Source organism: Macrobrachium nipponense, chromosome 30 (genome assembly GCF_015104395.2).
Source record: "Macrobrachium nipponense isolate FS-2020 chromosome 30, ASM1510439v2, whole genome shotgun sequence".
NCBI lineage: Eukaryota > Metazoa > Arthropoda > Malacostraca > Decapoda > Palaemonidae > Macrobrachium > Macrobrachium nipponense.
Window position 1 is genome coordinate 37,495,250 of NC_087218.1, and position 27,842 is coordinate 37,523,091.

The 27,842-nt window shown below is 37.6% G+C and overlaps 1 long non-coding RNA gene across 1 annotated transcript; it reads right to left on the reverse strand.

The window, feature by feature from the left end:
* Positions 1 to 14,140: 14,140 nt before the first annotated feature.
* Positions 14,141 to 27,628, reverse strand: LOC135202050 (uncharacterized). The gene is made up of 3 exons (XR_010311658.1): positions 27,521 to 27,628; positions 22,682 to 22,866; positions 14,141 to 14,333 (listed from the first exon to the last, which is right to left on the reverse strand). It is a non-coding gene; the product is annotated as an uncharacterized LOC135202050 (long non-coding RNA).
* Between the last annotated feature and the right edge of the window lie 214 nt (positions 27,629 to 27,842).

Consider the following 27,842-nt stretch of genomic DNA (forward strand, 5'->3'; position numbering starts at 1 on the left):
TTCGAAAATAGATCATATCCGTGTGAAAATATCACATTTTATTGAGAAGTCAAAAGATTACGTAGAAGCGATTACGTTAGCGACAAAGGGTGTGTTATCTCCTCACCTCATGCCTATTAAAGATCTGACGTTAACTTTGGAAAACGGACGGAGAACTAGGTTATATTCCTTTATTAGACGCCCATAAAGTAGAGTCCTTATTTATAGGCCTAATATCAGTCAGCATTGAAAATTTTAGAATTATGATCACATACCTTTTTGATTCTTCCGGATGCTGGGCAATCCATACCAAAATAGCCCACCGTCCTACTTTCAAACGTAGTATTTGTCCGGATTGACACCGCCCAGCCCCTATCTTTGTACAGCTGAGGTTGGTAACGGGGACATCAAAAACTACACCGTCAGAGGGGTCAAACACAGATAATACGTGAGAAGGCGTATTTTGCGAACTATACTTGGGCATCTACAATCATCCCATCACTACCTCTCCATACAACGCGCGGGTGGCTCATCGTTTGACGCACTGGCTGAGATGAACCACGTGTCACCGACTTATGCAGGTGGAGAAAATCTTCGCTACTACATTCTGCTGGCCGTGTTCAGCGTGACGGCCATATTGGTTATCGCCATCAACATCTTTGCTTGGCGTAGGCTGATGGGTAAACAGAAGGATCTCCAAGGAAACGTATTGGCCCGTCTAGATGACATACCCGTTAAACTCAAGTCGTTTGAGTTTAGGGCGCCTGAAACTGGCCACTTCATTTTGTGCCTAGGGAAATTGTCTGGAATTGTGTTGTTGTGTGAAAAGCGGTCCGTATGCTGGCGAAAATGTAGGACAAGAAAGACTCACGCCTTTGCATTTGAAACAGTTTTTTAAAGTATCTCCCCCGGGCACCTAATAAAAATATTATAGCCCAATATTATACATTAAATATAACTCCTAAAGGTATTTTTCGGGCACCTAATAAAATATATCGCCCTATATATTGCATTTGTGCACATACACAATTATACTATTATACCATTGTACAATTATATTTATCTATTACAAAGAGTGACAAGTACTCTTTAACAATTATCCATGATCATGCTATAATCTCTGTAGTAACCACTACTCTTAATCAGGTTACCTATTTATCATAATTAATCATGTATACATGTTAATCTTTTTTGATTTTTACCTTTTTATTATTTATTTTTGGGGTACCTAATCATTATTATTACCAAACATGGATCTAGATTTTCCATGCATTTTATCTTTGTTTATGAATATGTCAAAAAGGGTATGTAACAGAACCTTTTTATGCATTTAATCACTTATTATGTTTATACCTAGACACATGTTACGAGCACGCTCCTAAGAAACAATGTTTAAAGTAACTTTTGTTATTCAAGGCTTGAATAGGTAGCAGTCCGAGCCCAATGTAATAAATCATTATTTAATGTTACAGTGTCTGTAAATAAAAAACCCATGACCTGAGGTCATGGCATTATGGAGGGTCCTAACGTTGACAAAAGCAGATCTAGATTACGCTATGCGCTGTCTGCAGTAGCCTGGTTTAGCTCTGTGCGTTGTCAACATTTTATATTAATGATAACTTTGCACAGCAACTTCCATGGGAAGCGGTTGACCTGTTAACCTACGCCGGAAACTTGTAACTTCCGAGCTGGCGGACTACGTATGTTTTTATATGAATCGCTGAGATCGCTAATGTTCCGCTATCGACGTGATGCTTTAGAATGGCAGTTCCGAGCCAGCCTTCAAACATATCGGTCTCCCGACCGATCTGCACATCTTAGTATGGAGTTACAGAATAAAGTTGTTATATCTGTTCAACTTATCTGTTTGAATCCTCTCCTTTAGTTAAGAAGAACCACTCTACTAAAGATAATCTCAAGGAGATGGGAGGAACCCAGAAATACTTACCGAAATGACAGTCGTAAGGAGAAAACAAAAAAAAGTCTTTCGCAAAGTGAAGAGACTTAGACATAAACTTCCATATCTCAGATATGGTGAATTTCCCCCAGAAATGTTCAGAAACAAAGTTAAATTATGTATCATAAAATAGGTTGGAACTGTTGTAAAACAATGCCAAGTTGTGACCTAACCTAACTTAACCTAGGGTGCCAGGGTCTTAATTTGGGCACTAACAAAAAATCGCCAAATTTTGTGTTTCTCCCTTCTGGCAGGGGATGCCTCAATTAAAATTGGGTTGCAAACAAATCGTTCATCGCCTAACTGAACATAGCCTGGGACACCAGGTAATAGGGTTGCAAACTAACCTTTGATCGCCTAACTGAACCTGGGTCCTTACCTGGCCTACGACTAACTTATGCTGTTAGCAGGTCCTTACTTAAGCTACTTAGTGTATATCACTTGGAAAGCTTTAACTATCCTTACTATTGCCCAATCACAGTTAGAACTCGGAAATAATATAGACATGTTAGAGTATATCCTTGTAATTTGCACTATGGTCCCCTTAGTTTAAGGTTATGAGAGGGGGCCATTTATCTCAAAAACTAGATCTTGCTTACTAATTTGCATGGAAATTAACCTAAGAACCATTAGCACAAATGAAACAGTCCTAATTTCAATAACAAATTATAGTAGAATTTTACCAATAAACCTTATCGTAAGCGGAATCAGAACTCATAGAAGTAGGCTATCATGCCAATGTTTGAATATCTCTTGTAGGTCTGTCTGTGTATAATATACTTTTGTATTTTCCCCTACCTAAGAAAGCCCGAGTTTCCCACAATGGTTCACATGATTATATGATATAGGCTTAGGGGTTCCCATTTATTTAAACTACAAATTTGTTCCAGATATAAATATCATAAACATCGTAAAAAAAAAATTAAGTGACGAGTAGCCTATTGAACTCTGTGTCATGTACGAGACAAAAGGGAGTTGCTTTTTTTGTATTTAAGTGTATTGGTGGAGTGTTATTATATTACATTTGGGAGAATAAGGTAGATATATGTAGTTGCTTTGTACGTTAGGTTTTCAGTTAGAAGTGTGATGGCGGTTGTTTATAAGCATGTTTAGTGGTTAGGTCGCAAATGAGAAGCATGTATCCTACCAAAGTGTCATGTACTAGAGAAAAAGACTGAGGGATACTTTTTTGTTGCATTACAAGGAAAAAATAAGGTAGATAATTTTTTTTTGCATGAAGTTTTGAGTGTAAACTGTGATGTTGGTTGTTTATAAGAATATAAAGTGTTAACCACTAGTACACAGTATTGACAATGTTAGGTGAGGAAAGGTAGTGAGTTGCCGTTACTCCCCTAGTAGCAACTTATTTTAATTGTCCTTATTCGGATTTTGAAGTCATTTGATATGCCCTTGGCTCTATTAATTCAGATAATTGAGAGATTTGTAGGTAAGAATGACTAAACATATTTGGAACTTCGTTTAGTATCTTTACTAGGAAATGCAAGTTTATAAACAATCGGAAAACTACCTAATTAGTTTTAAGTTTCATCTGTTATGTGGGATTTTGGAATTTAGACGATGCTTGGGAAAACTAATTTTAGTTTCCCAATCCTGGTTCCTTCGTTAATATCTGTGTTACTTGTTCCTTGGATTTTGGCTGGTTTGAATGAATACTATGATGATGGGGGACCGTTGTGGGAAACTGGTCTTTGGATGGGGGAAAATTAAAAAGTGAAATGACAAGGGCGAAGTTTTACATCACTGATAGCCTACTATTGCAAGGACTGGTTCTGATTAAGATATGAGGTGTATTGAATGCTTTGTCATTTGCTAAATTTTCACGGTAAATCATAGTTGTATCGTGGAGTCAAAAATATGATTTTCCTATTTTAGTGTCTTGTATATATGGTAGCAAATTAGTAAGTTAGGCCTCATTTTCTACATACTAGATCCCTATTATATCCTACAATTATGAGGACTGCAGTAGGTATTCTGACATCATGACATTTGTGTGAAAAGTGAAAATAATGTGATAGGTTAATTGGAAATATTTTGGCAGGTTATCTCATGAGCCTGCTAAGTGAATAAGGACCTGGTAACATTGAGTTATGTTAGAAGGTGTCCAGGTAAAGGCCCAGTGCTGTTGGTCAGGTTAGGTGTGGTCACAACTATGTTTTTAATATTAAGAGTCATAGGTTAAATGTGGGGGGAATCAATGCCCCAGGTAGGCCAGATGCATCCTTGTATTTCACTGTTTTTCCCTGCACTCAAAAACCTGTCATTGCACTGCGACCCTGAAGATGGTAGGAAGAAATTGGGGGAGGAGAGGGTTATCTATAAAACTTGTGAAATTAATGTCAAACTTTCAAAGCACACATTAAAATGTAGGAAAATAATATTTTGAACCTCAGAATAGTTAAAATTCATGAATCCTTGTCACCCCTCCAAAAACCTTATAACTGCTTATTTTGATATCTCAAATGCCAAGACCACCTCTAAAAATGCTTATACATGCCTATTTTAATATTTTTATCATGAAAAAATTTAGTCGCAAAAATATGAAAATACAATAGTTAATATTTATCCTTATAAAAATTCAGCAAATAGGTAAAGCTGTCAATCCCTTTTGGAGTTGAAATATGATTTTCTTATAGTACTTTGAATACATTGTGATTTAATTTTTCTGGCAGACTGGTAATTTGAATAATGGTTTAATTTTTCTAGCAGACTGGTAATTCTGTACCTCTCTTGATTTCCTTACTCATGAAGTTCCTCGTTGGACGAGTGGATTTCACACTTGACTACCAATCCGGTGGACCAAAGTTCGATTCTCTGCTCGGCCAACGCGGAACCAGAGGAATTTATTTCGGGGGATAGAAATTCATTTCTCGATATAATGTGGTTCGGATCCCACAATAAGCTGTAGGTCCCGTTGCTAGGTAACCAATTGGTTCCTAGCCACGTAAAAATAAATAATCATTCGGTAAAACTAAGATATGCTTAACTCTTCCTCACTCATGGGAGGCCTGGGAATGAGTGCCCCCCCCTTTAAGCTGAGTTACAGTTATTTTCCTCTTGACTGAAATGCCTTCTACTTAATGCTTTCAACTGAAAAAACCTCTCGAGTAACGATATGGATTTCAGTTTTCATAGTAGGTATGAAATTACTAATTTGGTGTTCTTAACCTTATACATTTGCTAAAATTAACCAGAATGCTTCTTTCAGAGTATGGTGCACTACACAAAGAATTGGAAAAATGTATCCAAGAAAAGGGTCAGATATTAAAGTCATAGCAGGATCTGCAAGTTTGTTCTAGCAACCTTACATATAAGTAAGTACAGTGTCTTGCAATTATAATTCCCTAGAATTATTTTTTTTTACATAGTACAGAAGAAAGGGTTTTAATTAGGCGAGTAATGATAATAAAAAAAATTATACCCTCTAACAATTGTTTCATAGTGCAACAACCAGGTTTTTCTCCTGTTACACATTCAAAACCTTTCTACTCAAAATTTCCCTTTCAGCGACGAAGGACCTCATTAGGCCTAGTACTTGACCTTTGGTCTAAATTCTATTTAGTATTGCATTCAATTCATAATAAATATTTCACTTTTCATTTATTCTGCTCACTGCAGCTGTATTTAGAGGAATTTACGTAAATGCCAATTTATTCCCTCGATCTTGGTTCATAGTGTGTTGGTCTTTACCCTATTTTCTTAGATCTTGTCTTGGACATTTCATTATGTTTGGCACAGCACAAGCTTTTGTGATAGTTGAAAAATTGTGGTAGGAACAAGTTAAAACTCCACACACATTCCAAGGTTTCTATTTAGATGTTGGAAGACTTTGGACAGGGTAAGGATTAAAATTCAAGCCTTCATCACAAGTTCATCATCCCTTGCAGATTGTTTAGGCAAGTTTCCTCTTATCTTAAAGTTTCCAAGTTAAATTGCACTCCTAATTGTTGATTACATTGATATTGTTAAGATTCAGAAAAATTTTGCTGGTTGGATCACTTGCAGGTGTAGTTGTCTCCAAACTGGTAGTTAATCTAATATTTCTTGGTTATTGTTATTTTAAAAAAACATGGTTTGTCCATGTGCAAGCTGTTTTTTGTGCCGAGCCCTTAAAAATATTTTTTTCTTTGCTGAAGGGAGTGAAGTTACTCAGTTAGCATTTTTTTGCACTTTGGTAGGTTTAAAGAAGGGATTTAGTTACTAAAACTCATTTTTTGGTACCACAGCTTTTCTGGTTTATTAAGAGCTTTATAGCTGATTTTCGTTTCTACACAAAAACTATAGCATTTTATTTTACAAAGATATTTACGTATGTAGTTACTTTATTGAACTGCTTTATGCAAGAAGTCTGCAATTTCTGGAAATTTGTGGTAGTATTATTATGTAGGGACTTACAGGATTATATAAAAAAAATGTAGTTATAAGCATATGTTTCGGAATTGGAAGTGTCCCATTAAAAGAATATGTATCAGAATATGTACTTAACAGTCACTTACCGAATGCTAATGTAATAGAAATTTCTGATTTTATGTCTAGTTAAGTCCAAGACAAAACCAATAAAAAATTATCAACAATTATGGAGAACGAAAACTAAAGTATTTTAATCAAAGTTCCTTCAACTTGAGTGTTCTGATACAGTGAGTGTTCCGATACAGTAAGCTAGTAGTAGTTGACGGATGAGAGCTTCATTTTCAGTTGGTTGCAAGAAAGTTGCAAAGTTAAATCTATATTTTTCTCTGAATCATGAGTTGGAATTACAACATAATTGACAGCAGTTACAACATTTTTATTTTAATATCTAGATTGTAGCTTTTATCTAAAGTTTGTAATTATTAATATATTTTTTGCATTATGAGATTGAATTAGAATTAAACATTTTTTAGAGTTGGCAATTTTTTTTTATTTAGATATAGGTATTGCCATACTTTGTATTTATGGCAGCAAGGGTAAAGAGTAAGGTTAAAGAGTTAAGTATATCTTTGTTTTACGAGACCACTGAGCTGCAGCTCTCCTAGGGCTGGCCCGAAGGATTAGATATTTTTATGTGCCTAGGAGCTAATTGGTTAACTAGCAACTGGACCTACAGTTTATTATGGTAGCTGAACCACATTGATATAATTGCTATCACCAGAAATAATTTCCTGTTTCCGCGTTGGTAGAACCGAGAATCTAACTTCAGACCACCGGATTGGTAGAGAGTAAAGAGCAACTCTACCAATTGTACATAGATTTTTGTGTGAAATTCATAATAGTCTACATATACATGCATTTGTACTACATCCAGTTTATATGGAAATAACTTCTAGTAGCGCACAAAAAAAAGTTTCCACTTTCTTGGTGTGTGATCGGGTGTTGCCATGCAGTGTATACATTAGTGTGCTTTGTTTAGCATCATACAATATACATTGTAGGTTTTTTTTCTCATAAAATTACTCTACATTCAGGAGCTAATTTAGCAACCGTGGTCTTAGTTCCAGGTTACGCTGGTAGAGAGAGACCTCTGCAAGGTTTCCTTGGTGAGACTTGCTTGTTAAGGTGATGTTCAGGAAGTCAACTAAAACTTTGCCAAATATTAAATCTTTCCGATATGTCTAGCAAGTAAACTGTATCATGTTTTGTTCAGCTTAAAAAAAAATCTACGAACCAATTAAAAATTAAACTTATTTAAATTATTCAAACAAATTAAGTTAATTTCTTTTCTTGTGGGGGTAATTTTAAATAATATAATTTCTTTTCTTGTGGGGGTAATTTTAAATAATATAAACAGCTTTTAGAGCTTGCTTAGATTTTATTGTTCACTGTACAGCAATGGATTCATTTACTGAGTAAATGAAGAAATGTGGAAAAAACGAGTTGGTACCACCAGCACTATAGTTGGGTATTGGTGGTTGTCTATAATGCATTCTTCTCTCAAGAAACTTCTTTACAGGTCGCAGGCTATACTGTTGTCCAGGATATATGGAAGAGGACCTCTATCTGTATGTAAAGGTCTGTTGTGCTTCACCTCTCCTGAGTCCTTTAATAGACATTCCAGAAGATCATTTTCCTGGTAGGAGCATATTTTTGTACTACAAAAGTGGTGCTGTTGCTGCTTTTGTCCCTTCTTGTTGAAGAATCCTTTTGGAGGGAGTTGGAGGCTTAGTCACAATGAACTTTCTTCGACTTGGGAAGAGGAAACTAGAGGCCATTCTCAATACATCTCTGCCAGTGACGTCTGCTTTGGGGATGTTTACTCCGCCTTTTGCCTCAGCCATGATGTAACTTGTATCACCACTGGTTGTCAACCCATCAGAAGTGTATTTCCATGAATGGTAGGTGGCGTCCCAGAGTCAACCAAACACAGTTTAGAGAATTCGAGGTCCCAGAGTCAACCAATCAAAGTTTAGAGAATTCGAGACTTGTGGCATAATCTGAGAGTGAGAGACGTTTCACTATCTTCCCAGTACGTATGTGACTACCCTTCAAGTATGTGAACGTGTTGCATTTTGTGGGGTGTCTTTCAAGAGTGAGAAAGGCGTTTCTACACCTTCCCAGCATGGACCATTCAAGTATGTGAACGTGTCCCAGTTGGTGCTGATCTTCACTTGCATCAGAGTTAACAGGCTGCTGCTTCATCTCCTTGGCCTGTACAAGTGTGTCGCATGACGAGACGTTACCCACTTAGGAGAAGGTGAACACGGGAGTTAATTCTGTCCTGCAAATTAATATTTAAAAAAAAATTAGGTACCAAATATATTTAAGTTGAACAAAAAATTTACAATTTGCAGGACTCTTAGGATTGGCTTTATTGGGTACTAAGTTTTGGTACTTAAAACATTTTAGCTTCTTACTAGTCTTAAGGGTATTTTAAATATGAAAAGCTATAGCTCGGATTTTATTGTATGCAGTCATTAACTGACTAAATGAAAGAAAAGTGGGGAAAAAACAAGCTGGTTAGTAATACCAGTGTTATTAGTTGCGTTTTGGGTTGTCGTTTAAAATACATTCTACTCTAAATATACAAGTCCTCTTTATTTATGCAGGCTTGTAGTTCACAGGGGGAGGATTTATCTGATGTGTGTGATGCTGTAGAAAACCTCTATCCACATATAAAGGCTTAAAAACTACAGTTCTCCTTATTCCTTTTATAGACATTCAGATTTCCCTTCTCCCTACCAGGGAGAAGGGAAACCTCCTGAATGCCTATTAAGGAGATTTCCCTTCTCCCTGGTAGGAACATGTTTTTACACTACAAAACCAATTGCTGCTTCTTGTGTTCCTTCTTGTTGAAAGAATCCTTTTGGAAACCACCTTCAGCTTGGGAAGAGGAAATCAGTGCCCATTCTCGATACATCTCTGCTTGTAACCTCCGTTTCAGTGACTTCTCTCCTCCCCCTGCTGCCTCAGCTGGGACCTAACTTACATCATCATCCATTATGCCATTGTGGTTGGTTGTCAATCCATCAGAAGTATTCCTCCAAGAGTTGGTTGATCAGAAGGACTCAGAGTTTGGTAGGCGTCCCAAAGTTTCAAGTAGACTTCATAGGGCAAGACATCTGTTGCCTTTTCCTCCTCCTCCCCCGCCTCCCGTTGGAGAATTACACACTTGTGGCATTCTCTGAGAACAAGAAAGGCGTTTCTCTATCTTCCCAGTATGGACGTGACACTCCCCTTCAAGTACACGAACGTGTTCCAGTCTGTGGGGCGTCTTCTGAGAGTGAGAAAGGTATTTCTACATCTTCCCAGCACGGACTCTTCAAGTATGTGAACATGTTCCAGTCCATGTTGATCTTCACTCACATCAGAGTTCTCAGGCCGGTTCTTAGTCTCCTCGGCTTGTACAAGTTTTTTGCATGATGAGACATCTCAGATTTAGGGGGATTAGGTGAACATGGGAGCCAATCCTGCCCTGCAAATTAATATGCCTACATGACTGAGGATACCTTGCCCAACAGCAAAATTCATCAATCTTCACGTATCTACCCTACTGTGTGACAATTATTAGGAAGAATGGCAGATATCTACCAAATAGAACTATACAGCATTTGACAAAGAAGTGGACTTACGAGAAGAGATCTAGCATGGAAATTGATAATACATTAACTATTACACAAAGAATTTAAAAATATTGAAAATTAAAGCCTTCATCATAAGGACAAACTTCACCATGACTTAATTGCAAATGTTGAAAAAGAAATACAAATGTTGAAAAACTCGGATTTTTTTCGTAAGTATTTTGCTGGAAAATCCTCATATATACAGGCAGGTTGTGTAGCAGCTGAAGTATTTTACCTTTTGGTTAGACTGGATAGGACAAGTTGTGTGCCTTTTGGTCGGACTGGATGAGGCATGGTGTCATAGGTACGGAAGCAGGTTTTGTAGCAGCTGAAGTAATTCTACCAATAGGCTGGACTGGATAGGGGTTGGTCCTGTGGAAAATTTAGTTAGAGGAGAGTACAATCTTTCAAAAATGGCTGGCTGGCTGGCTGGCTGCAGAGGCAGGTACTGCTTCAGTCCAGAAGGGATTACATTTGTAGAGGAAGGATCTGGCAGGAAAGGGGTGAACTTGTAAACCCATCTTACCGGAATATCCTACTGTTGTGTTTCTTTCACTTTCTGGGAAAAGTTAAAAAAAGACTATATTATGGATGTAATGCAAAATTATTTATAAATTTACATTTATACTATATTTAGTTGCTTCATGTGGTGCTTATAACACAATTTGCAGAATTGTTTTGCAGGTAATTTTGGTTCTTAAATGATAAAAGTACTGTTTTACTTTCAGTTTCGGTTCATAGAAGTTAAATACAGTATTTGTTTAATCTTTAATTTGACAAAATTTCTTTACAGATAATTACAGAAAGTCATGTTGGTCTTCAGTATACATTATAAATAATTAAACTTGAGTACAGTTGGGCATGGGCATCAAAAGGAGCAAAATTTAAATGTTAATTAGAGATAATTAAATTCTGCACTGTTATTATTGGAACCTGTTGCCATCAGTTGACAATTGGTTATTTGTGTACTTGTATGGAGAATAAAAAACGAACATTTCTAGATTGGTTTCAAAAATTACTATATCCTGTGTAAAGGTTAACTATTTAAATTACTTGTGTCAATGTTAACTAACATTAACGTTATCTTACTTGTAAATGTGGCTTTCATGTGTAAATGGTAAAAAGTATTATTGTATCTCTTACCGTCATTAAAAATTTGCCTTTAGGGCTCTTAATCAGCAACAGTCTCTCTGAAGGAAACTGAATAGAATTCAGAGTTTAGTACAAACTCTGTTTCTGGTCACTGTAAAGAGAGAGAATGGAAACTTCACAGTCCAGAGTGTTTGAATCATAGAGTAAATGGTCCTATTTAAATTTAATGTATAAATTTCACTGGTTCTACTTGCTCCTGCAGTATTTTTTATATCAAGGTTTAGTTTAACTGACCTCGTGTGAAAGAGACCTCGTGTGAAAGAAAAATTTACATAAACTTCTTGATGTTGATGGTAACCGATATAATCAACAGTTACCACCAACAAAAACTAGAGTACTATCAACATTTTCCACGATTTCTTATTAACAAAAATGTTTGAAAATTACTAAGAAGGGATGTTGAGTCATTGCTATAATGTACGCATCCTGGTTTGCTAGTCTAGGAAAAATATAATTCTACACGACATTGTAAAAAAAAAATCTAAGCACCATCACACTAATTGGCCAGTTCCTTCATTGAAAACATATTTTGCTGGCCTTTAAGATAAAAGCCCAGTCTACACGCACTACAATCTGGCCTAGATACTGACCAATAGCAGCTCTGAAACTGCAAAATTTCCATGCTAAGTATAGGAAATCCTCCATACAAAGTCTTAATGGTGTACAATGGAAAGCAACCCTCCTGAAATTCACCTTTTCAATGTATCAAAAGGGTGACAAAATCAACTTAAATAGCCAAGGAAATATCTGGGTTGGGTCTAACCATCAAGAGTTTCATCAGCATACCTGAATTGTACATATACAGATTGGAGGGTATTACACCACCACACATCTGCAGACATATCCATGCCGGGATACAAAAGCATGGTCAAGTAAATGATGAGAGACCCCCTCTTTGGTTACAGGGCCTTAGCAAGAAGACTGAAGTCCAGGAAGGGCTTTATGACCATCCATAGTTTGGATCCTGAACAGTCAGCCCAACATAAGCTCGAAAAGTGGAGAGTATGGGACCACTATCCATCAAACGCTGCCACCCAGAGACCAAAGGAACAGCTTCCAAGTGGAACAACCCTCAAGAAAAGACTGGGTAACATTAAATAGAGCAAGGACTGGAGTGGATAAGAGTGACCGCAACACCTATAAATTGGGACTTGCACCCACTTGTGAGTGGCAGTGTGGCTATCCAGTACAAACAATGCAACACATCCTTCGTGAATGTGAACTGGGACCCACCTGCACAGATTAAGACCTCTTGAACACCAATGGATCCAGTACTGGCGTGACAAGATATGGATGACAAACTAAAATCTTATCAAATGTACTAAATCCAGATTTATGAACAGCTTTCTTGTATACTATAAGTTGAAAAAATTAATACTTGTATTCACTAGAATTTCAATTATCTTTACAAGTAAACAGGACAAGACAACTACACGTCCCCCATCGATCCTTCAGTCTTTGATGCACAAACATTACTGTGTTACTCCAGTGGCGAGCACATGAATTTAATGTAAATCTGATGAAATGTCGTTGCAAGATTACAATCCGTATCCACTTCGTCTGAAAAGAATAAAGAATCAAATTTCGACGACAAGTTCCCACAGCAGCAGCACGGCCAAACCAGACCAAATTAAGCCTCTATATATAACCCTCAGACCTTAGACCCTAGCTATACCCACATTTCGGGGTGTAACTTACTGTCTTACCACTCTAACAACTGCATTTCACTCCTCTGATACAGTGCAATGTAGGCATTACTTAAGGTTCTTTGCAGCTTTCCTTCGTCCCCGTGCTGCAACTACTTTCATTCCTTTTACTGTACTTTTCATATTCTCTTTCTTCCATCTTACTTTCCACCCTCTTTTAACAGCTGAATCATAGTGCAACTGCGAGGTTTCCTCCAGTTACACCTTTCAAACCTTTTCATTGTCAATTTCCGTTTCAGCGCTGAATGACCTTAGTTGCCCCAGTGCTTGACAAGTATGCCTAACCTGCATATCTGGACACTTATTTAACCAGCATATCTGGACAACTTGCAAAAATCATACAAAACGCCCAGTACTTATGAATATAACTTGCTGAAAATGTCCTTTTACTGTATAATTACACGATACAAAGCTTCCCTTTATTCCAATTCTTGTAAGCAATTTGAAGAAAAAATTCCTGTACTATATATTACAGAAAATAGCATTAACTACACTATATGTTAGGCTATAAAACAGGAAACTAAACTCAATCATCAAACTTTAACACCGTGTCCAAATGCTAATATTGGTATAGACTTGCTAAAAATCCAGAAGTAAACCTGAACTAGTTCCTCACGCCAAACCCCATTTTACTAAAGTTTTCAATATCATAACATTGGTGATTCCAAGGTCAACTAACAGCTATGGATAACATTGTTGTCTTCAATAACAAGAGCTCCTCAATTCTTAAATTTTCTGATGAACTAGGCTTAATTCTAAATATGCAAGTCTAGAAATGGTAACTTTGAATCTCCAAATTTAAACTCTCTTCAATCCAATCTATCAAGCTTTGTTAATCGCAAATACTATCAACAATTTTAGTAAATACCAGAACAAAATACCATAATAGTTAAGTATCAACCACCCCAGTCATGAGCATACAATGCTAAACAACATTTAAAATATTAAATTATTCCAAAAAATATTAACTAAACATCTTGAAAACCGGACAGTCTTCAAGGATTAGAGTCTCCACTACTGTTGAAAGAAAATGGTGACAAATTCTTGAAAGAGTCCCTTCACCTCCATCTAACCAAAACCCTTGTCTCCGAGAACTTCAAACGTACACATTCTTGGCAGAAATAGTGTGTCTGAAAAGGGTTAACATCAGTATCGAGCATGAAACTGTCACTCCTGACGAAAAGCAGTAAGGAGAAAAAAAAAAATCTAAATTTACCTTGGAATTTCTTTGGCTGCGTTCTTGTTCCCTCCGACTATATACCCTGACACTCCTGAATGATCTTACCTGTCTGGCCAATGCCATTTTGATTATCAGGCACTCGTTTCTTGGGGCAGGTGCAGTCTTGTCTCAGTCGCTCTTTAATGAAAAGTTAAAGATAATTTATGTTTGGATTTAAAAAAGTGACTGACTAACCGGACACTCAATCTGACTATCAGGCACGAACTTCTTAGGATAGTTTCAAATCTTCTTTCAGTCTTTCTTTCCTGAAAGAAAATTGCCTATGTTAGAATTAGGTTAAGAGTCACATTATAAATCATGACTCACTCTCTCTCTCTCTCTCTCTCTCTATTTTATTTCAAAGCGTTATAGTTAAATTAGAGTCATCCTGAGCAAAATATATTTAACCGGCACTTCAATCGCAAAATTTCAAATTGCCTGAAAATTCTAAACCCACAAGAACCCCCTTAATTAATGAGTTCAGTAATTTCAAATACCAGATGTGATTTCACAGTACAAGAAAATATTGTGAAAGAATACAAGGCAACTTAAAACTGATAAGGGATCAGTTTCAAATGTTTCTGTATTCCAGAAAAGTACAAACTGAAATACTGTTAGCAACGCAACTTGAAAATTAAATCGAAGGGCAATTAACATATGCAATCCGAAATAAGTGTAAATTCAGGAACTACAATATTTGTATTAGCCCTAATGGATTACTCCAGTTTCCTCCTGTCGGGTGTAAACACACATTCCACAAACTGGTGGGTTATTGCATTATTGAAGATTCACAAATTGTCTGTGAATAGTTGACCAGATTCCGATTTAAACTCCAATAAATTGTTTAAAACAATAAAAATGTGGATAAATATAAGTAAAGCCATGCAAAATTTCTGGTAAAAGGAGTCTGCATAACTTTTACTCTTGTTAGAAACTCGGAAACGAGATTCGATATTGATTGGGAGCACGCCCTATTCTCACAACATAAATTTTTGCCTTTATACTCTATCATGGGTTTTATCTGCTGTAACATCAACAAAGCTCCAGGTATGTTTAACTTTCTGTAGTCATTAATATTGCATCTATCTTTTGTCTGTGCATCTCTCCTTACTTTACTCCCTACACCAGCTAAGTTAGAATGCTGACCAGATTCATAGAGTACTGGAATTTTTAAGGGGAAATACTTTTCTAGATAATTTTCAAAACCATCTCATTGACCAAGCAAGATTATAAGTGTCATTAACTGAAGAAAACAGAAAAACATCACTTTGAAGACAACTAAATTCTCCAGTAAAAACTCGGGCAAAAGAATGTAACTGACAATTTTTTCCGTCAGCAAATACCATAGCATTAACACTTTAAACCTCAAGTACTATATCAATACTACTGCATACGTAACATCTAACAGTCCTTTAAGTCAGTTTATCTAAAGAAAAATGAGTGTTCAAACTTCTTTACTGATTTAACCATTCACCTCTTGGATTCAAAATACCTAACCATTTAGGCTCAAATCCTCTCTGGGTTAGTAGATTTAAGCGGATGTTGTCTCTGAAACCTGTCAATTTACCAATCGGTATTACCCCCTAGATGGGTAGGGGGCTTAGGGACCAGCAGCTGGGCTCTGATGCCTGGTGGGGTTGCTTTCTCAGTTGTCCTTGGGGCCCCAGCTGCTGATCCAACTAAATTAGTCAGAACTTTTCCTTTTTTCTGCAATTTTTTCATTCTTACTACATCCTTCTCCTTCATGTAATATTTTTTATTAGCATTTGGATTAATTATGTGGAATTTTCCACTTTTGATAAATTTTACTGCTTAGGTGAGTCTGAGAAGGGATCGTGTTTTGGAAGGGGTTTGCATTCGAAGCTAATTGTGGGAGTTGTGGTGGTTGAGTCGCCACCTGATATGGTTTGGACCCAAGAGATAGTGATGGGACCCTCCCATTGCTACCTTGAGGGCGGAACCATTTCCAAACATCAGCCCATCGGAATCCAGGGGGGGCTGGTGTTTGGGATGGGACTCCTGGCCTTTGTCCGGAAGCCCACCAATACGTTTGGAGTGGGGAGTCGGTCCCCATTAGTGGGGGCAGAACTCCCAGCAGGCGGACAGGCTTATACCTGGGCCTCTGCAAGCGTATTGGTGCTATCCCGTAAGGGTAGGGTAAGGGGTGGACTATTGGGAATCAACTCTCACTTGTGCCATTGGTGGAGAATGTGAATACCCGACTGATCCACGATACTTTCTTGATAAAACCAAGCAGTTTTGGGTGTGTAAGTGAGCCGGTTTGTGTGAGGTGGTCTGTGTGTGCTGCTTAGTATCCTGGGATCGCTTTGTTTCTTGTGCGGTTAGTTGGGGTGAGGAGTTTGGGCATTTAGGCTGCCTTGATTTCCCTTTCTGATGTGGGCTGTTGGGGTCTCAGCGGGGCTCTTGGATTTTTGGGTGCGCACTTTTTGGACTTCTGAATATGAACCGCATAATTCTATGGATTTTGACAAAAGTTTTCCCTCCCCTGGATCCGACGACTTACTGGCACTGGCAACGACTTCTGGCTTGAAGATGGATATGAGCTCGGCTATCGGACAGAACCAAACATTGAGACACCAGGGTGTTAGTAAATCTGGTGGATTTGATCCTAATAATAGAGTCCTTCATTGCACCAATATAAACTTGTCATTAGATTATGAGTGTTTGTACAGTGTAATGAAACAATTTTGGTAAAGTAGAAAGAATGAAATTAGTTCTGGCAAAAGACAAGCAATTCATTTTCTGCTTATGTTTTAAATTTTCCTCACCCTTGGAAGCCAGTGAGGCACAAACAAACGACTCCATGGCCACATTCTTAAGGATTCGGTTCTTAGCACGAAGTGGTTTTCAGTTAAAATTTAAATGATGAGCAGTTTGATTTTATCCCTAAGAACGAAGAACATGGACCAGCCCCATGTACCAGAGCGCTTCCTACCCCTATATGGCATGTTGCTAGCTACACAGGAGGAGGAAAAAATTTTATAAAGCTGCTGAATGTATCGAGAGCAAGGTAGGTTTCCATTCCCATTGGAAACTTGAAGCGTTATGGAAAGAACTTGCTAATAAAAGCTGGTAATGAAACCCAAGCAATTTTACTATCAAATTTTAAACCTCCTGAAAGTGGAAATATCGAATCTATTGCATCGCATAGATTCTTTAACACACTGAAAGGGGTAGTATACTCAAAAGACCTGCAATGTTTTTGAAGAGGAGGAGATTTCTCCATCGATGTCCTCCTTGTGTACCTATCTCACGTTCAAAACGTTTAACTTGGAGGGGATGCAGCTATCCTTTTACCCTTCCTCCTCCAGTTTACCTACCTGATACTATCATTGTTGGCCATGAGAGGATTGCAGGTTAAAAGATATAAGAGAAATCCTAAACAGTGTCGCAAATGTTTTGAATATGGCCACATTCAAAACTCGTGTGAAAACAACAAAAGATGTTCTGTGTGCTCTGCCAAGCATGATAATTTTGACGAGTGTGTAGCAGCCCAATACTGTTTTCAGTGTAAGGGTGATCACTCTCCAAATTCTAGGACTTGCCTCAGATACAGATTTGAAGATGTATTGGCAGTGGCTGACAACGAACATGTCAGCGTTAGCGAAGCAAAGAGTGTGGTAATGGGGGCAAACAAAAGTGCCAACTCTACCTATGCTTCAGTAATAAAACTTATGAAAAGTTCCAGCAATTTAAGGCAACTAATAACTGTATCTGATAATAGGCATCACATACCTGCTACTTCACGGACTGTAAATAATGAAAATCCCCAATCTGTCAAGAAATTTTCATCTGCTAGTGGCCTTGGACTCCACCACCAAAGTTGTACTTCAAGAAGTACAGAAACTCACCTACCAAAGTCAATACAAAGGTGACTAATATGATAGTTGCAGGCTCTCCTCCCAAAAAAAGGGAGCCAAAATCAATCAATAACTCAGGAAGCTGTTCCAAAAACACTTCCAACAAGAATAAACCAATGGACCAAGCCCAATTAGATAGAGCTACTTCAGAGCCATCAATTGTCACAGCCACAAACAAAAATGAAAGCAAAATTATAATTACCACCACCAAGAAGCGCACAAGGAATACATCCCCAAATAATGATGGCTTTAAAATAAAAACCTCAAATGGGTTCAGTGTTTTGGAAGAGATCTCTCCACCTAGAAAGGTGGTTCCAAAAGCAGTTTCAGCCCAAAAACATACGAGTTCTGATCAGTCTTGTCGCCCTAAGACAAAAGACTTTTACCTTGTGATTTGCAGAATCACAGTAGAAATTCTGATCAGAATCATAACCAGAAATATGATCAGCCAAAAAATCTAAATTCCAATTCAAATGAAAAGGGATTAAAGAAACAGTCACTTATAAAGGAGAACTTTCCTCTCCACACTAGGAACAGTACTTCCCCTCAAAGGAGTGGGAAGTAGCACTTTTTACCACCTTAACATTCATGTTTGACATCCTTCAGTGGAACTGTAAAGGTCTCAGAGCCCGTGCAGAAGACAAAGTCTTAATTCATGAATTCAATCCAGGGATTATATGCCTGCAGGAGACAATGTTAGGCAACTCTCCTTATAATCTCCTTATAATTCAATATTTAACTCCTCTCCCCCAAGGGGTGGTCGGGCCCATGGAGGTGCTGCAATTATTGTTAATAAAGCTCTGCAGCACTCCATAATACAATTAAATACAACTCTACAAGCTGTTGCTATTTCAGTCATCTTGGAAAAGAGGATAACAGTCTGCTCCTTATACCTTCCACCAGATCTTGTTTTAAACAGTGATATTCAGTCCTTAATTAACCAACTTCCAGCTCCTTTACTTCTCCTAGGAGATTTTAATGCACAACCCCCCCCTTTGGGGAAGTCGGTTTCTAGACAGTAAAGGGAAATTAATTGAAGACTTTATTGATAGGAATGATGTTATCCTATATAATAATGGGTCAATGACTTTCCACAGTATTCATGATCATCATTTCTCTGCACTGGACCTTAATATCTCTTCAACAGCTCCACCTTGATTTTAGTTGGTCTGTTAACGAAAATTTAAATGGGAGCGATCATTACCCGATCCATTTAAAATATGCTGTGAATGGTCCATCTGAAGTTTTACCGAAGTGGAAGGTAGAGGAGGCAGATTGGGATAAATTCAGTAAGAGCGTCATACTAGATAGGGAGTTTGAGTCATTTCAATCTCATCTAGATGCTTATGATTACTTTATTGAATCTACTCTGAAGAGTGCTGAAGGCTCGATTCCCAAAACAAAAGGCAAACCTCGTAGACCTGCTGTTCCCTGGTGGAATAAGACTTGTGGTATTCTGAGGAAAGTTACTAGGAGTGCTACAGAAGTTACAAAACTAGTGTTCTCCTCAGTCTAAATTAATCTACAAACGTGCGTTTAGCCTTTCCAAGCAACGGCGCTTTTATAAGAGCCAAAAGAGAAAGGTTGGCTCTACTATATTAAGAATGGAATAAACTCAAAGACTCCACTGAAAGTGGTGTGGCGCAAAATAAGGAAACTGAGGTGGGAAATTTGTTCGACGTCCCCATTACCCTCAGGTTAAAATTAACGACACTCTGAATCACAGAGCCCACTGAAGTTGCCAACTGAACTAGGAAAACACTTTTCTGAAGTTTCCAGCGCCAAGAATTATTCTCGAGAATTTCAGAAATAAGGAATTCTGAAATTATTCTGGAATTCGATTCAGGAAAATCTGAACCACAACTACAGGTTTTCCTTGAGAGAATTACGGGAGGCGCTCTCCTCTAGTGATCCACAGCTCCAGGTGAGGATCAATCATATATGAATGCTTAAACACCTCCCAGACGATGCCAAAAAATATTTACTGAAGATTATAAACAAAAAATGGGAACTGGAATTTTACCAAAGACTGGAAATATCCATAGTTGTTCCAATTAAATAGCCTAATAAGATGCTTCCCTAGCCACCAGCTATAGACCATAGCTCTACCAGCTGTGTGTGTAAGCTGATGGAGAAAATGATAAATACTAGACTAGTTTGGCACTTAGAAACTAAAGGATTAATATCATCATTTCAATTTGGTTTCAGGAAAAACCGCTCCACCCTTGATCCGTTGCTGAGGCTGACCAACCAAATCCAGCAAGGATTCGCCAAACAATGTCAGACCATTGGAGTATTTTTTGACCTCGGAAAAAGCATATGACACTGCCTGGAGAATTGGCATCATGAAAAAATTGCACAAGATGGGCATATGTGGAAGAATGATCAGATTTATATATTCCTTTTTACGACAGATTTTTTAAGGTAAAAGTGGGAAACTCTTTCTCCAACCTTTGTGCAGGAGGAAGGAGTTCCCCAAGGAACGTTATAAGTGTAACACTCTTTTCAGTGGCAATAATATGTGGTTGAAAAAATCTTGCCTCCTGTTAAATGCTCACTTTTTTGTTGATGACCTTGCAATATACTGCACGGATATGATTCATTGTTAGTATGTAAAACATCTGCAAAGGTCTATTAACGCAATTACTAAGTGGGCTGATGAGAATGGTTTTAAATTCTCCTCTTCCAAAACGTTGCAGTAAGATTTACCAGATGCCGACGTGTGGAAGAAGTTCCCACACCTTAGTAATTTAAGAGGATCTATCATTCCTTATGAAAGAAGTAAAATTTCTGGGGATGATTATTGACCACAAACTAACATGGGCCAGCCACATAAATGCCCTAAAGATTAATGTGAAAAAATCTTTGAATATTTTAAAAGTTGTTTCTGGTTTTAGTTGGGGGGCTGATAAAAAATCCCTTTTGAGGCTATATGATTCACTGTGTCGCTCCAAGCTAGACTATGGCTGTCAGATCTATTCTTCAAGCTTGTAAACTAAGCTAAAGGAAATTGGATGTTGTACAGAACATGGGGTTGAGAATATGCTCAGGGGCTTTTAGAACTTCTCTGTTGAAAGCATATATGTCGACACAGATCATCTTCCCCTAGATCTAAGAAGGCAAGAGCTAGGGTTGCGATACGTGGCTAGAATGAAAAGTGCTCCCAAAAATCCCTCCTTTGAAGTACTTAAGGAAACAGACTCGAGGAATTTCTCTGGTACAAGAGCTTCTAAACCATTCCAAATTAGACTGAATGAGGATGTTAGGGATAACCATCTCAAATCCCAGAAATCCAGAAAGTCCCTGGAAGTAAAACATCCTGTAAATCCTCCATGGCTTATTCCTGAAGCATTAGTATGCAGAAATCCTTTAAGAAGGAGGATTGTACTGAAAAGAAGAGATTAGGGGAAAATTCTTAAGAGCACGACGTACCCTGCCAATTATGTGAAGATTTATACAGTGGATCAAAGTCGAATAGTGGGTGTTGGGTGTGCTGTTATCCTTGGTGATACAGCATATACAGCTAAATTACCTGACTTTGCATCAATATTCACTGTAGAATTAACAGCCGTAGTCTCTGCCCTAGATTTAGTTCTTCAGAGTAGTGACACTAATTTTGTCGTATACTCTGATTCTAAAAGCACTTTAGAAGCTATCAAAAGATTTAATAGTTTTCATCCATTAATCCAAAAACTTCAGGAGTCACTTTTTCGTATATATTGTCTGCGTAAGTCGGTCTCTTTCTGTTGGGTTCCTTCTCACGTGGGGATTCACGGAAACGAGACTGCAGACAGGGAAGCAAAAGCTGCTAGCGCTCTGCCAGAAACAACCTTCAGGAAAGTGCCTCATACAGACCTAAAAGGTCCTATTAGGTCTTTTGTATTAAGTAAGTGGTTAGAAAGGTGGACTTCTCCTCTTCTTGCCAATAACAGTAAGTACAGAAGTATTAGGAAAAATACACAGCCATGGCCTTCGTCATTCCAGCTTGACAGACGAGCAGAGGTTATTTTAACGAGGTTAAGGATTGGGCATACTTATTTAACCCATCAGTTTATTTTAGAAGGAAGCAGCCCACCAGTGTGTGCTTACTGTGACGAGATACAAACAGTGGCGCACATTCTGATGGTTTGCCCCAGATACTCTAACCAAAGAGAAAGATATTTCCAGGGTAAATCCCTCTCAAATATCTTGGGAGATGAAGCAGACATTTCTGCTCTCATCTCCTTTTTAAAGTGTATAGAAATTTTTAATAATATTTAGATAAATTTTTATAAATCATATACAGATTTTTAAAGACATTAAAACTATTTTTAATATATATTACTCCATTCATTAAAATTCATATTTTTAATTTATTTATTAGTCACTTCTAATTTTATGAATCATCTCTCACTAATTCATTCAATTTTTATAAATCATACAGATTTTTAAAGACATTAAAACTATTTTTAATATATATTACTCCATTCATTAAAATTCATATTTTTAATTTATTTATTAGTCACTTCTAATTTTATGAATCATCTCTCACTAATTCATTCATTCATTTACCATAATTCAACTTATTTAACCTTCATTACGGCGCTGAATGGCCTTCTTGACCCCAGTGCCTGGGCTTTAGCCCTAAATATCATCATACATCCAATCGGTATTAAACCGCTCATAACCTCTGGTCTATTAATTTAAGTTTCCTATATACTACCAGTTATCTGATGCATAATATTCATACTTACTTTGTTAAAATTCTGGTGCATCTTGAAGCAGTTTGGTGTAAAACTCAAAATCCTTCGGTGGTGTCTTTAGATTTCACAACTAGTAATTCATACCTCCTGAAGTCTTGTTAATAAACTTCTTTGACTTGCTAGTCTTCCGGCTATGCAGGAGTTTCAACCATCGCATTCAGTAATAATAGAGTTTCCTGAAAGAATAAATATAGTTTTTTAAACCACTACATTCAGCTATCAGCAGTTTTAGAAGTTATTGGGTTTACAGAAGCTGCAACCTACTGCAAAAACTGCTTCGTTAAATAGTCACTACATACTCAAAAGTTATTTCAGACTGTAATACAACATCAGAGTTTTCTTTTAGTCTAAATTCAGAAGAAACATTAAGTAACTGTTCTCTACAGCGACAGCAATTAAGAGGTGGATTACTGAAAAAACAATGCTTGTTAAAAAGCCATTTGCTAATGTCTGACCAATGATTTGGTCAAGGCAAGAAGGAATAATTATATAGTTGAGTTTTACTTCAAACTGAAGTTCGACAGAGCGACTACCTATACCAAGACCTAACAAATCCAGAGGGCCTTGATTCAATTCTTTGCAATACTACACTATTTCTTTCCCTCCTAACAATAACTTAGTATAACTATTGCAATACACTTCCACCCCTTAAATCTTAAAACTTTTCTTTTCAATTGAATTTAATAGAATACAGAATTTAGGCCAAAGGCCAAGCACTAGGACCTATAAGGTCAGTCAACGCTGAAACGGAAATTGACAGTAAACAGTTTGAAAGGTGTAACAGGAGGAAAACCTCGTAGTTGCCCTTTTGAATCAATTGTTAAGAGAGGGTGGAAAGTAAGATGGACGAAAAGAGAATATGAAAGGAAGCACAGTAAAATGAACGAAAGTGGTTGCAGCTTGGGGACGAAGGCACGCTGCAAAGAACCTTAAGTAATGCCTACAGTGCACCGCATGATGTGCACTGACTGCACTACCCACCTACGGAGGCTTTTCTGTTCAAGTTACCGAGCTCGAAATAAAAGTAAACTATTATTTCTTCGCAGTTGCAACCCTGAAATTCAATCATTATATTAATTACACCGTGCTCTTGAAACTTATTTCACGCTTGTTGCTGCGAGCGTTGTAAGTGAAAATAAACTATTTGTAGATAACTAACTATAATATTCGATTTAAAGTGTTCGTGACTATGTTCTGGGGATAATTCCCGACAATACCCGACACTTCTTCGTTTCCATTAATTGACTATGGCAAGAAAATGGAACTGGCCACCTTGTCTTAAGATATAGGATAAGAACAGTTCTTAAATCAGGATTAAACTAAAATATCCACAACTAAATTATTCTCAAACCCCGTTTAGTAAGAACGCCAACGATCAATAGCTTTATAACTGATTCGCAGATGTTTTACCCTTTTAAACGCAACTTATACTCCAAAATACGTATCGGCTACTTTTAAGGTTGCCTCTATTGATTATGTAAGTAACGACCTCTTACCGAAAAAAAATTAAAAGTGTGCCAGCTTTATATGAAGTCAGTTTACAACATGCTAACATGAGTGAATTTACATTTGAATCGATATCTACCTAACGTTCCGAAAACACAAGTGACCGAACACAGACCGGAAAAAAATGATTTAGATTAACATTAGCAAACTCTGTTGAGTAAAGTCATAATAAACCAGACTCTCCTCGTGCAATTCCAAACATTTCCCCTCAAGGATTTTTAAAGAACTGCAACTACCGGCATCTTCGGTTGATCTTCATTTATAAAATGGCGGTCTCATATACCTTAAGTTTCAAGAACCCACTTGAGTTATAAAATCCGAAAGCAATTTTACTGCAAAATTACTAGCAAACCCAAGTAAGTGATTTTAAATAAAACCAATGGCAATTAACAAATGCAGTGTAACTCTGGAACCATCAACTTTCAAACAACCAGTATTGCAAGAGATCTGATTAGACATCAAAGGATGGTTGTACAGTCCCAATGATTCATACGTATTCCTTTTTTCTCAATTCTAAAAACAGCGGCGGAACGCCATGTTTGGTGCCAGTTCCTCTGAATAAGCACACAACAAATTTACGGTAAATTTCTCTAACCACCTATGCAAACATCTCACAATCTCTCTACTGCAATGCATTCTCACAATCTCTCTCCTCCTGCAATGCACACTCACAATCTCTCTCTCCTGCAATGCACTCTCACAATCTCTCTCTCCTGCAATGCACTCTCACAATCTCTCTCTCCTGCAATGCACTCTCACAATCTCTCTCTCTCTCTCTCTCTCTCTCTCTCTCTACTGCAATGCATTCTCACAATTTCTCTTTCTCTCCCCTGCAATGCATTCTCACAATTTTTCTCTCTCTCTCTCCTGCAATGCATTCTCACAATCTCTCTCTCCTGCAATGCACTCTCACAATCTCTCTCTCTCTCTCTCTCTCTCCTCTCTCTCTCTCTCTCTACTGCAATGCATTCTCACAATTTCTCTCTCCTGCAATGCACTCTCACAATCTCTCTCTCCTGCAATGCACTCTCACAATCTCTCTCTCCTGCAATGCACTCTCACAATCTCTCTCTCTCTCTCTCTCTCTCTCTCTACTGCAATGCATTCTCACAATTTCTCTTTCTCTCCCCTGCAATGCATTCTCACAATTTTTCTCTCTCTCTCTCCTGCAATGCATTCTCACAATCTCTCTCTCCTGCAATGCATTCTCACAATCTCTCTCTCTCTTTCTTGCAATGCATTCTCTCTCTCTCTCTCTCTCTATCTCTCTCTCTCTCTCTCTCTGCAATGCATCTCACATATCTCTCTCTCTGCAATGCATTTTCTCAACACTATCTCTCCTGCAATGCATTCATACACTTGTCTATATTAAGAACTGTATCATAAAAATATTCCTCGGCGCGGTGCTCTTGCTGTAGATCAAGTCCTTGCTTAACCTACTGTCTATTATCTTACCCGTTTAAAACATCACGACGCTGAAAGCTTCTCCGAAAGTTTGGCGGTTACGAACCAGTAGCCTTCTTACCATAAGCCTAACAACTTTTCAGACGCTGAAGGTAATCTAGGACTAAGTATTTTTCATTCTTTCATTGTCAGTATCAGTCCCGAAAGTTCTGAATGACCATTACTGTCAAGTGACATGCCAAAAAAGAAACTAGGGTTTTGGTGGTAAACAGATTTGCTGAAACTACAGTATACCTTTTAACTGAATTCTATAAACAAAGAATTCTTAAGGTCCGAGCTATCTCTGTACACCCAGTCCTGTGTACACTCAATATCAGCAGCACACAGTATATTTCAATATCGAAGGTTAAAAGAAGAAAATTTAAATCAACTACAGTACGATTTCTCCTTTCTTGAAAATTATTCCAGAATTGCGGGGAGAGAGAGAGAGAGAGGGGGGGGGGGGGGGGGGGGATTTTTAAAATTCTGTCAAGATCGAACGAAAGCACACGAAGGATCCATCCATCCTGACAACTCATCAGCTGGTCATTGTGACCGATATTATTTATTTTTTTTTTCTTCCAATGGTAATTTTCTTAAACTTAAGTTTTAATTAATAAACTTTACGACATGTTTAGAGAGTGCCTGATTTATAAACTTTTGGCAGTATTCTAGGTTTAAACACTGCATGCCTTTCTAAGCTGTATTCTCTGCAACTCGGGTAGTTTAGGTTTATATGCCAACTTCTACGATACTTATTATTACAAACCAAACACGATGGTTTACATAATCCCTGATCATCCTGTCTTCTTTACTATCTCCATCCCCTTTAATTTTCCATTAACAGCTTTCCTCAACATCAGTACAATTCCACATCGTAAAGCACATACCAAGTATTTTCAGCCGAATTTCTTGCATCAATGGTTACAACGATTTCGAAGAACCACACACACGGTAGTTATGATTCGTAACCTATAAGCTCTACTAATTGTTTTAAGACAAACAATGCCACTGTTCATTCACGAATACGTAGTCCCTTTTACCAAAGAAAAAAATAACAAAGCACTAACAATTTGAAAGATAAAAGTATTTAAAAATGAGTTTTTACTAGTTATAACATTTTTTCATATGCCTGATCCTACCAAAAATTTTTAAGGTCACCCTCGTACTAACCGAATTACCAAAACCTTACGAAAAACTATTCTAAGGACCACATTTCAGGGTTCTAACACTGCACATTGAAAGCGACTAGCCTGATTTTGGCTAACCTTTGCTATTTTGACTTGCAAAAATATTACCTGTATTAACAGTGAATTACGTGAAAGAAATTGAGTTTTTGCCTCATATTTGCTGTTTGATAGCTTTCTTGAAGGTAATTCTAAACAATAGTTCCGCACGGACTGCAAAGAACGTAATCGCGAATACGACATCTACTAGGGATTGAGGCGTCCAATGTATTTCCCCGTGTTTAATACTGGCCCCTGGGGGTAATTACAGTCGTCGGACTAAATTTTACTCAAAATTCCTGTTCAGGAGGTAAAACTGCACAGAAAAACCACGCCTAGTCTAGTCGCCGCGGAATAGTAATATAGATCTACCGCATTTTTTTATATGTGACATTATATGCTAGCAAGCATCCCTATTAATTGCCCAAGGATCTTCGCGTCAACAGTACCATAAACTAAACTTGAAAGGAAGAGGCGGCAACCAGCCCACACATTTAACATTTAACTGCTTCAAGAGAGTTTTACATCTTTACACTTGACCAACAACTGGACCCTAATGACGTCAGTTTCCACATTTAACGTCATTACCGAGGAAAGATTCTTACAGATATGGTTTGTTATATCTTACCAATATACGAATACTGTACATATTTACCTTCAATCCTCAAAATGCTGAAAAATGTCACTGAAACAATGTCACTATAATACGAAAATAAAGATGCATACTCAGTACTCTGAACAAAACAAGAGCCCTTTTGTAAATAACGCGTTTTCAAGACTACTAACCAATCACAGACGTCCATGTAGATTTTCTCTCAAGTCGGGATGTAACACGACTCCTCATTGGCTGAGAGACAAAAAGAATTCTCCAGGAAGACAGTTTCACTTTCTCGAGACATGACGAAACTGCATGTACAACAGCGACTGTCGTTACTTACAATAACGACATGGAAAATCAATTTTTATTGAATATTCTA